General features: G+C 40.0%; 1 protein-coding gene across 1 annotated transcript in view; it reads left to right on the top strand.

Moving 5' to 3' along the window:
* The first annotated feature begins 1,764 nt into the window (after positions 1–1,764).
* Positions 1,765–11,134, top strand: part of fxyd6 (FXYD domain containing ion transport regulator 6) — a 49,229-nt gene continuing 39,859 nt past the window's right edge. The window contains exon 1 of the mRNA XM_034169265.1: positions 1,765–1,979. The gene's annotated coding sequence lies outside the window, so the exon portion shown is untranslated. The remainder of the gene's footprint in view (positions 1,980–11,134) is intronic.

Raw genomic sequence — 11,134 nt, 5'->3', positions numbered from 1 at the left:
TGCAGTTCATCTCCACCTGAAAGACACTAACCACACGTTTGAGGACAAGGAAGTTAAAATCTTAGCCAGACAGAAGAAATGGTTTGAGAGAGGTGTTGGGTATTTTCTCCTCCAAACATTCTTAAAACCTTTAACAAGACAAACAGAGTCAAGAAACACCAGTGAGACAGAAAGTCAAATTTAGCTCGCGAGGAGTGCAGACAGTCCGTACACGTAGTACCACTGAAAGCACTGAGGACTGCTGCGCATGCTCACTCTTTTTATTAGGAGAAAGCCCTACCCACTTTGTGAAACTTGTCCTAAAGGTGGGGGGAACATGCATGACAAGTTTCCTCCCGTAATACAAAACATCTCATGGCGCGTATGCCAATGATTGCAGCTGTGTGGAGAAACAATTTCGCTTCTTTTTGTTTAATCTTATCATTGACGGTCAGCACATTCTGTTCTTGCAGGCTCCTCTGTTTGCACTTATCATCTGTTCTGCAAAAGCTTGGAGTGTCCTGTTTTGTACAGTAAGCATTTGTGCAGCATAAGGTCAAAATAACCTCCAGCTCTTCACTCCCAGTTCAGAATGATCCCAGCATGCTTTACTCCCAGTCGTTAGTGGCTACAAAAACAAAGTTGTGCTATCAGTGTAATAATAACAAGTACATTCTCAGGGTTACGTTAAGACAGGTGCAAAACAGCACAATAACATTTTATCAGAACGAAGACAAAGGTACAAATGTTTAACAGTGATAAAAATATACACAAAATCTTTAACAAGAGGAGTCAAGGAAGCATTCTTTGTAAAACAGTTGAAACCCAGCCTTAACCGCGGAGCGGGTCTCAGACACGCTTTGTCCCCTGTTTACAATGTGGTACTCAGGTCAAAGCAGTTTCAGTCTTTTGTTCATGGTAATGAGTCATTCACATCATCACGAGAGAGTCGTCAAGGGAGCCATCAGGGGAGGCTTCTGTCCTGTCATTAGGAGGGACAGCTGTCCTGTCATTAGGAGAGTGCTAACTAGAGCACAATAGGTGCTAATTAGAGCTATTGTTTAGTCACTAGCCTATACCAGTCAGCCTCTCGGTAGGTGGGGTCTGGTTAGGTTAAAAAACTCCAGCTTTTGTTGGCTTCTGGTTTATTCTTCTCTACAAGAGTCAAGACAGAAGTCAGACTACCAGAGCAAGAATTTTAGCTGAGGAAGCTTCTGTGATTTGAAGCGAAACGTCCTCACGTCAAGCAACCCAGTCCAGTCAAAGATTCAAGCTTCTCTACTATAAATGGCATAGGTAACATACTTATTATACAATTCAAACAATATACTTTATGTATATTAAATAAATACTGTCATTATTATTGCTTTAGAGTGTTATATTTTATTAATACGAAATACATAAAGCTGAGGATTATGCATTTCAAATGAATAGGATTTATTACAGTAATGAATATGCATTATGTAAGGTTTATTTGGCAGGTTTGTATTAAAATTATCTAAAAAAAAAGTAAATGGGAATTTGTCATTGAATAAAATTACAGAAATCTTAAAACTTAGGGTTTAATATTTCTGTGAGAGTATGAGCCATATTCACTTAATCTAGTTACGTGCAAATTGTAACAAACCGTTGCAATTAATTGAAAAACATGTTTCACATTTAAACAAGTACCTTTTGTGTGACCCATTAACGGAACTAGGTTATAATTAAATATTGGATTATATTTTTCGTGTAGATTTATTTTCTGAGGGGGCGGGGCTAAAGTGCACCTCGGTGATGGTCGTGTTGTGTGTGAATGGATGTGAGAGAGAGAGAGAGAGAGAGTTTGTCGTTCAGAGTCACGTTGTCGTTTTCCAGCGTTTGCGTTTTTCAGCACGTGCGCGCTTCGTGCACATTCTGACATATGACCACATTTGGGACAAAAAGCTTCTGAGAAGAAGAGCTGATTGATCATCGTGGGCTGGAATCAGTCTGTTATCGATCAGCCGGACATCCACGAGGTAAGTTGATGAGTGCGCGCACCGATTTGGTCATTTGTTTATTTATTTTTTTTAATCAGAGATATTTGTTTCATCGCTCTTGATGACTTTCTGCAGTTTATTTTCAGAGAAATGAAGGAACATTTTAAAGGTTCTACAAGGCACGCATGCACGACAATAAACCTGCAGAAATTTCACTGTTTTTATTTCTATTTCTATTTCTATTTATAAGGGCGTGGCATTAAAACGTTCGCTCAGTTCCTTGTATGATGTCACTGCTGTGAACGCAGACAGCAGCTCTGAATGATCCACAGGTTGACGTCGATACCAAAAAGTGGGTTTATGTCAGAATGATCCAGCGTTGATTAAGTATTATTTATTGGTGACCCCGCGTGCCATCCGCGCTGTGCGTCCTGGAGCGCGCGAGCGCGTCTGCGCTTTCAGAATCAGAATTAGATTAGCTTTTATTCAACATCCACAGAATACAATTGATTTGACTTCGTTTTGAGCTGCACTCTCTCTGTACTGCATGTATAAAGACACACTGAATAATTCACAGTAATAAAATGTGCAAATGAAATATGCAAGAAAATAAAATGTGTAATTTGAGAAAAATAAAAAGAAAAGGATGTGTTGTTCAAATAGCCAACACGCAACCAAAATCCTTTTCACACTCTTCACATTGCTGATGAATTAGTTTCTGATTAGATTCTTGTTGATGTTTGCGGCATTAATTGTGGCTGGGGCCACGCCCCTCGCCTCGGGCTATTTTCCTATTAGGAGCCAGAAATATTAGTTGGAGGCAGTTACCATGGAGATAACCGGACACTATGGAACGATGCACACTGTTGTCATGGTTATGTAACATCATGAACAGACAGCGGAGCCAAATTTGTCGTGTCTGTGACCCACACTGTGACCTCTTTAACTGACCCACTCCTTCTTAATATCAAAGTCTGACCACGGTTTGTTTTCAGATTGTTTTAACTGGAAGATGTCTGAGTTTGTCACCAAACCCCAAACCCCCACAGAATTAGCAGCAGCATAAGAAATAATCTCTTTCAATTCTATATTCAGACATATTTCACAACAAAACAAGAATAATCAATAAATAACAAATCACTTTTGCATACATCGTGCCGGAAAGGACATGAATGAATCTAACACATTCTTTAAAAATAAATAAATAAGATTAAAAATTGAAAAATTTGTCTGTTTCAGTTGCTTTTCACTTGAACACAAACTGAATCTAGTCAGGTAACAACTAAGCATTCAGACTAACAAGAAAACAACATAAACGCAACATAGAAAAGAATTATGTTTATAATTTCTCATTCTACTCCTCAATAAATGAAAGACAACAAACTCAATCCTCATCCTCCTTCCCGACTGTAAAAAACTCTAAAAATAATCAAAAACTGTCATGTCTTATAAATTTAAATATGTATACAGAGTACACTGCAGTTTTTTTCATATATTTGCATTTGAAATACTCAAATAGTCCTGTTGCAGGTAAAGTGAACATGAGGTTTGTTCTGTTTCTTTAAAGGACAAATTCACTTTTTTATGAGTTTGGCAGTGACACTCACGTCGTTGAGTCCTGGGGCTTTGACATAGAGGGACGCCTCTGTCACTGGAAAGGGATATTGGGCGATGCTGTGTACTTTGAAGCCATTATGTCTTTGGGGTCCTGGTGCTTCCTGTCTTACTGTGTGGTTGTGAGACTTGGGCATGAATCAGTGACCAAAGGTGAACACCAGATGTCTTTGGCAGTATAGGTCTCTTGGGAGTAACCTTGGGTACTGCTGGAATGATGCTGTGTTACTGGCACTTAGGGCGACTTGGACACACTTGCATCGTGAGGGAACATCAGCTATGACATTTTGGGGAATGTGATGCGTTTGATGTTGGTGGGGACCCCATCACCGGGGTGGTTATGCTTAGGGTTTGGGGAAAGACTAAGATTAGGTTATGGTTAAGGTTAGGGTTGGGGGTAGGGGGTTCGATATTTTGGGGGTCACACACATGAATGCAGCGAAATGGAGAAATGGCGCCCCCTACAAATGGTCAAAAAACCCTCCCCATTGTTTTTTTTATTTTTTTGTCGTAGCGTCACGAAATTTGGTACACATATTTACCATGCTGGGATGCACAAAAAAGTCTTTGAACATCGTGGTGAAATGTCGACAGGAAGTCGGCCATTTTGATTTGAAGTTCCTATTTTGAGGTAATTTTTGCCATTTTTGGCCATTTCCACTACTTACATTTGAACGAACTCAGCAGGGGTGGTGGCCAAGTGGTTAATGCGCTTGGTTTCAGTTCAGAAGGTTCCGGGTTCAAATCCCACCCCTGCCACATTTCTCCATGTAATGTGGAGTTGCAACAGGAAGGGCATCCGGCGTAAAACTTGTGCCAATTCAACATGCAGATCCACCTTGGATTTGCTGTGGCACCCCCAAGTGCAAACAAGGGAGCAGCCGAAGGGACTTACTTACATTTGAACGAACTCATCCTAGGGATTTCATCCAACCGTCTTCAAATTTGGTCCACATCATCATGACTCCGTGCTAATCAAAAAGTTCTGTAGGTCAAAAGGCTTGGCTGCTACGGTTCGTCAAACTTTGGTGAGCATTTCAGAGCACGCTGTTTCACTTCGAACGGCTGTCATGCCCACATACTTCATCGGAGATCCCCTCCTTCAAACTGTACATCTACTTCCAACCTAACTCGTTGCGCCCTCCAGTGGTAACAGGAAATGCCCAGTTTTTTACTCCTTAATATCAGTATTGGCCCCAAAATATTAATCTTGCTCGTGCTCTACAAATATTCTGTTCAGTCTCATGTTCTCCTTTCTTTGCCCGCTTTTTCTCATTTACTTCCAAAAGAGACAGAAGTGTGATACCAATCAGTTCTATTCAATGAAACACGCAGCGCAAACCATGGAAACAAACTCTGACACTCCATAAACAAACCCGTCTAATCAGCTCGATCCTGCGCAGAGGGTTCGAGAGGATGTGAGCTCCTGTGGAGGGTTATTAATAATATTTCTCAAACAATAATATGTTGGACTCCTTCAGTGCTGTGGCTTATCACAAATTAGTTTAGGGTATTCTTAAGGTGCAGCCAAGAGATGTCGAGCGTCCATCATGGTGACGTCAGGATGGCGCTGCTCCACGGCACTTTGAAATGGTTTGTAGCCAAGAGTACAGCAGCTGCAGTGATGATCAACATCAACAAATCTGAAGCTGCGATTGGTGGATTGCCAAGACCCTGTTGAAAGCAAGTTGCTGCTCAAAGTGAACACATTTGGCAACAAGCTCTTGGGGTGTGTTCAGGAGTAAGGGCAACAGGTTGACACATGGATTGAGACCAGTTGATTGTTCCTGACACGTGTGGTGGAGAAAAAGCTGAAGGTGAAGATCTCAGTTCTCGCATGTGGTTGTGGCAGCTGAAAGAAAGAGATTATGTGGTGGCGGAAATCAATTTCCTTTGCAGGATGGCAAAACTCACCCTTTGAGACAGGGGAGGAGCTGCGATAGAAGGAGTTGCTCCTTCTTGTCTAAAGGTGTGAGCTGAGGTGGTTCATTAGGATGCTTCCTGGGTGCCTTTGTTTTGTAGTTTTACAGGCATGTCCAACTGGAATGAGACCTTACGGAATGAACTATATATCCTACCTGCCCTAGGTACACCTGGTAATTCCCCCCAGGAGGAAATGAAGAATTAGGCTTTGGAGAAGGATGTGTTGGTTTGGCTCCAGCTGCACTGGAGTGGGGTGGGGGTGGGTCTGTACTTCATCCAAGTGTGTTATAATTCCCATAGACTACTGTAAAAAACACAATTCATGAACAGTGTCGCAGTCACAGCTGGCTTTCCCACACCATTTCATCCTGGAGGACATAGAAAACTCTGTGATTTCTTTAACAGATCAAAATAGTGGAAGTTGTTATGGTTAGGGTCCGGACAGGACCGAACTAGACTGGTACTGAACCCAAATGCAGGGAGCAAGGAAGAGAGTTGGACTGAGCAAAATGTGGATTTATTGACAATAAATGTGCAACAAAAAGTAATAATGAATCAGGGGACCTGGAGAGTGGAGACAGGGTCCGCTCCAGGCGGTGGAAGTTGGGAGTTGCAGTGCAGACAGAACCAGACAGGAGGATGGGGTATGAGTAGGAACCCAGGGCAGGAACCAGTGCCAGGTGGCCACTCATGGAGCTGAGGAGAAGGAGGCGCGGTCTGAGGAGATGAGGACACAGAGGTGAGTGAATGCACTTGCAATACTGACAGCTCCAAGCAGGAATGTTCACATTTCAGTAATGCAAGCAGCAGCACAGAATGATTCAGTTCACCTTTGCTGGCAGTTAGTTACTTCCGAAATGGTCAGGGTCAGAATCACTGACAGTTAAGTTCAGGAATGTCTATAAGCAGATGATACTTCCAGGCTGAGCTCAGTGAGAGCGGAATCTCATGAGCGCAGAAACGAGCAGCTGGTAGGAGCAGAGAATGGAACTCTGGAGGCAGGCTGCAGGAGAACACTGAACAGCTGATCATCCCCAAATTGCGTGGAAGTAATCAGTAAAAACACAGGCAATGAGCATGGAGGCTCGGACAGGAAGGCGTATATACACCAAAGATAGCAAGCTCTATTGCAGAAAATAGAGAGGCCACGTTACCTTGTGAAAAGCTGTAGACTGTACGGTGCACGGATGAATCGGTAGAATCTGGCAACGAGGAACTGGAGACCGGGGTTTAAATACACAGTGGGTGATGATGAGCAGATGACCTCCAGGTGTGACTCGCAGGTGTGACTCAGGTTCCTCAGCTCTGTTTGCACACCACCTGGAGGGAAAACAGACAACCAACACACCACCGGGCAGACGGCAGGAACCAAGGCAGCCCATGGCAGAAGTAGCCTTAACCCTGTATTGCGTATTATATAATGGCTGAGTGAATCCTTGTCATTTGATTGGTGGCTTGTATGTCATGTAACATGGATTATTCATACCATTCGCTGTTGTGTTTCATTGACCGTGCAATAGTTCTTTTTTAGCATGCAATTTTGGTGCTACATAAAATGTGCTATTGCATGCCCTGACCACCCCACACACACACACACACTACCAGGGGCAGCATTTAGCTAAATATAGCGGTGTTTGTTTTGCTGGTGGACGGCAATTTGAAGGAGCTCCTTGACACTGCTAATGCTTCTAACACAAGAAAGCAAATAACAAATCCATCACACCGTAAGTCATCTGCAGGCATGAAGATGAAAAGCTGGACAAATTTCTGATGTGATTTTTTTTTTTGCTGGTCTGAGGAAATAGACAAAGCCTTTTCTTTTTTTGGAAGTACACAAAGTCAATGCACAGCATCACGGACTACATCATTGCTATTTTGGACTCCAATTTAAAGTTCCTCTTGGACTGTTAAGCACCAGTGGAACAAATGACGAGGATATATTTTAGGCATTATATAAAACAAATAATGAATGTTTTTACATTCTTTCAATGGAACAAATATTTAATTCAGTCAAATATTTATACCATTGAAGTCATAAACATTCATTATTTGTATACTGATGTGTATCTTGACGTAACTCTATTGTTATCTCATACTCAAATGCAAAAAAACAAAACAATAACAACAACAACAAACTGCACAGACAGATTCAACAGATCCCAAATTTTGTAAAGCTTTGGACCCCTGTACTCTGTATCTTCAGGGGACAATCTAATTTCAGGTAGGGAGATGGCTCTATGACTTGGTTAGGTATACTGAAGGTGGGCCCTTACTAGGGAGTGTCCAGGGGCATGCCTCCACCCCCATAAAATTTTAAAAATCTACAGTAAAACTCACCTAAACCATCATCGTATAAACCGGATAGTCACACTCACTGGACAAAAGCAAAAGTCCCAATGTTTTTGCATGGTTTTCCATGTAATAAACGCCGTACATCACAAATTTTGTGTAACAGATTTCGCTCACATCGGACAAATTGTCCTGTCTCATCACAACGCATTTTCATTAAAACCCCTTGCATATACCGGACAGAGCAGTCTGGATGTGCCTAGCAACAGAGGTACAAAATGACGTCCAGCACTGATAATCGCCGATTCCAGGAGTGTGTGTACCATATTTCCTTGATGGAAAGCCCAGCCATTTATTTTTTTTCAAACCATGCTCAGACCCAACACCTAAAGCTGGTGATATTAACAAAATGACGCTTGCAGCCTGTACTGTAATCTGGTGTTAAGTTTCACACATATTTCACACAGTTCATGGAGAGAAATTGTACGTACCATAACGTTGGTTTGGAGGGTGATGACTGTATAACAAAATGCAGGGATGAAAAATCTCAGTTTTTTGGTGGATTTGCCAGTTGCCTGGGTCATTTTTGAGATCAGTGATCAGTAGAAAGTGCAAGAAGTGTTCATTGCTCAATTTTGTGTTTTCTTTTTCATCAGATACTTTGGGCAGCTAATAAGGGTTCCTCAGGGTTTTTGAGCCGTGAGCGCGCTCCTTTTTCTCTTAATTTTTTCCTGCTAAACATTAAACAGCATATGCCTGTGACTAATATTTACCTCTTATGTTAAACTGACTTGTTATGGTCTTCTAAAACAGTTGATAGTTGAATTTTACTATTTAAAAATGGGAGTGATGCTAATGCGTTAGCATGTCTATGGCATTTTCAATGTTAAAGTTAGTATTAGAACTAAATGCATTACAAATTGTAATACTCCTTTATTTCTATTTATGTATTTCAATCATAACCTAATAAAAAGTAAAACAACAACAGACAATATAAAGTTTGTTCAAAAAGGAGTGGGAAGAAGTCTAAACTTATCAAATCACTTCCCTGCTTCCAGGATGACTGTTAACAATAATAATAGCAGCAACAGCAATAAAAATTATAATGGTACAATACAATTTTAGAAAAAGTCAAAGACAAAAGAACCTGATAAAACACAACAGAAAACAGAAAACCAACTAACAATGAACATAAATAAATATAGAAATAAATAACAGTTTCCTCTGAGTCTCACACCTCCACTTCATCCCTGTATCCCGTGAAAACACATTCTTTATATTTTGTTTTAAACAGTTGAATATTTGGACACTGCTTTAACTCCTCACCCAGTGTCACCCCACAAAATAAAATGCAGAATTTTTTCTTGTTTGTAGGATTTTTAAAAAGTTGTTTTTCTCTCTTAATTGATATCCCTCCTTTTGAGCTCTGAACAATTTCTATATTTTTTTTGGTAAAAGGTTATTTTTTGCTTTGTACAAGATCTGCTGTTTGGAATTTTACCGTGCCTGTTAATTTGAATATTTTTGTCTTTAAGAAAAGTATGTGAGTATGGTTTTGATAGTGACATTATGATTGACCACTATTACCCTTTTTTTAAAGAATAGTTAGTGATTTTATTGAACTCATGTAGTTATTGCCCCAGATCTCTGCATAGTAATCGAAATCTGGTAAGACAGTGGAACAGTATAGGAGGGATTGGTGATCCAGAAAAAGTTTTGCTTTGTTTAACACTGAAATGCTTCTTGATAATTTGGTTTGTATATATAGCCTGGTGATGGTCTAGTGCAGGGCTTTTCAAACTGTGGGAGAGTGAGCTCCCCCCTCAGACAACAAATGAATAACTGCCCCCCCACACACACGCCCAGGAAAACACATACACATAATTTCAACATCTTCGTGTGTTTCTTTTTATTCTTTTACACATCTTAAACACATTTTTAAAGTATTTGTGTTTTTAAGCAACTGTCTATGCATTTACACATTTTTACAGCCTTTGTCAGCATTTTAAATATGTTTTTAAATAACTTTCTGTTCTTTCACACATTTTACACCCATTTCAAAAAATTTAAACATGTTTTTAAAGAACTTTCTGTTCTTCTATTTTATCTTTTGTCATATTTTAAACATAATTTAAAAAAATTAATTTTAAACGTCTTTGGCATAAATAACACATTTTAATACAAATAATAAGGGATGGGTATTGATAAGATGTTATCGATATTGATGCCATTATCGATTCCACTTATTGATGGGATTCTTTATCGATTCCCTTATCAATACCTCCTGTGAATTTTCTCTGTACTAAAAGTAGGCTTTACAGGTGTCCTATGTCAGTAACATTTTATTGAATGTTAAAGTAAATTAATATGAAATTGGTCACTGGATCTGTAGTTTTTCTCAAAAGCATTTCCTTTCAGACATTAATGGCACAAATCTAACTCCATACCTCTGAGCTGAGCTCAGCTGGCTGTGCTGCAAGTCCACATCAATGTCACTCATAAAAAATGCAGGACGTCTGATTTTGGGAGGAAACAATGTTTTATTCTGTTGTGTCTGTTATAACATTTGGAAAGAGGTGTCATTTGATTTAAACGGCGATTTGCTTTGAAGTTATTAATTCCAACCGAACTCTGTCTCGGCAGAGAGCGGCGCAGTGTTTGAAGCTGTGTGAACAACATGATCAACATGTGTATTAGACCCCATTCCTACCAGGCTGCTCAAGGAAGCCCTACCATTATTTAATGCTTCGATCTTAAATATGATCAATCTATCTTTATTAGTTGGCTATGTACCACAGGCTTTTAAGGTGGCAGTAATTAAACCATTACTTAAAAAGCCATCACTTGACCCAGCTATCTTAGCTAATTATAGGCCAATCTCAAACCTTCCTTTTCTCTCAAAAATTCTTGAAAGGGTAGTTGTAAAACAGCTAACTGATCATCTGCAGAGGAATGGTCTATTTGAAGAGTTTCAGTCAGGTTTTAGAATTCATCATAGTACAGAAACAGCATTAGTGAAGGTTACAAATGATCTTCTTATGGCCTCAGACAGTGGACTCATCTCTGTGCTTGTTCTGTTAGACCTCAGTGCTGCTTTTGATACTGTTGACCATAAAATTTTATTACAGAGATTAGAGCATGCCATAGGTATTAAACGCACTGCGCTGCGGTGGTTTGAATCATATTTATCTAATAGATTACAATTTGTTCATGTAAATGGGGAATCTTCTTCACAGACTAAGGTTAATTATGGAGTTCCACAAGGTTCTGTGCTAGGACCAATTTTATTCACTTTATACATGCTTCCCTTAGGCAGTATTATTAGACGCCATTGCTTAAATTTTCATTGTTACGCAGATGATACCCAG

The sequence above is a fragment of the Thalassophryne amazonica genome, chromosome 4 (genome assembly GCF_902500255.1).
Source record: "Thalassophryne amazonica chromosome 4, fThaAma1.1, whole genome shotgun sequence".
Taxonomy (NCBI): Eukaryota; Metazoa; Chordata; class Actinopteri; order Batrachoidiformes; family Batrachoididae; genus Thalassophryne; species Thalassophryne amazonica.
The sequence above is the reverse complement of the archived record's forward strand: the minus strand, read 5'-3'. Positions and strand labels throughout refer to the sequence as shown.